Genomic DNA, 1,301 nt, shown 5'->3' on the forward strand with positions numbered 1-1,301 from the left:
TATTCCGGGGACTTAAATATATAGTTTTTCTTAGCTTTTATTGAGGAGAGGACCGCCTAAGACACGAAGGTCTACGGCATCTAGGAATGTGTAACTTGCGAGGCAGTTTCTACGACTGGCCCGCCACTGAGACGTTGCTTAGGAATTGGAAAGAGGACTGAACAGTAGCAGGACGCAGAGGAATTGAAATAGGAGCCTTCATTTCAAGTACGCGAAGTTAAGTACGTGATACTGGACCAAGTGCTACAGATATAAGTACACGCATCCACATCCACACACATGCAACACATTAGGAACAAGAATACACAACCAAACAAGCACGCAACGCCTTGTCAATGCTCGCGGCCATACTTTGAGACTGTTCATCCCTAAAACGGGTAATAATTGTAATAACCGATTCTTCACATAAATAACAGCCACCGACACCAAAAAAACACACTATATATATAATTTCATATTCATATATATTAAAGTTTTGAATGCATTTCAGGACTTAAAACGCTTATTTCTTTCGTAGTATCCTTACCCAATATCTTAATTAAGTTTTAAGTTTCCTTTTCCTTTTATACACAACTACACAATTACCGTGAAGATGTCATATGGAGGGAGCATTGTAAAGTCTTAAAAAAAATTCGGTTAGGAGTTAATTCATGGTGGATACTTTAAAAAGTATCACACCACACGCCCAATGTATACAAAATATTGATATTCTTTTCATTACCAGAGAAATATTTCCCGATCAAGTCTCCAAAACTATATTTAATTAAACACGGTGGCGCTCCATTAGGGATCATAGAGTGGAGCGTTCTCTTTTTTTTCCCAAAAAAACTTTCGCGAGGTAGCGGCAGTTGCATTGCTTTCTTTCCTCCGCCACCAAAAGCTTTCAGCTCCTAAAATTCTTTTCATTTTTCAAACGTCCAGAGCGCTCACCCCTCTTTTCATTCAAAGTCTGCTTTAGCTGATTTCCGCGTCACTTCTAGTACGGGTATTGGACCGCGTGGTAACATTTGAAAACCATACTTTACTCTTTGAGTACCCGTAATGAAAGAAATAAAGAAACATTCCTACTATCCCCGTGTGGGCGCTTCACATCGTTTTGAATTGCCCCATTGGCCCTCACCACCCTTATTGAGGGATGGTGGGGGGATGGTTCCATTTCTATTCCAGAGGAAAGCACCCTCGTATCGGATCGTAATGGAGGAAACTTGTTGAGACGATCCAATAAACGATTCGCTCACGCGTGGTGACTCCTCAGAAAATAAAACCCTCGAGAGATGGAAAGCTTTCGGTTACGCGTGCCA

This window comes from Hetaerina americana, unplaced genomic scaffold (genome assembly GCF_022747635.1).
Source record: "Hetaerina americana unplaced genomic scaffold, ioHetAmer1.1.p SCAF_8, whole genome shotgun sequence".
NCBI lineage: Eukaryota > Metazoa > Arthropoda > Insecta > Odonata > Calopterygidae > Hetaerina > Hetaerina americana.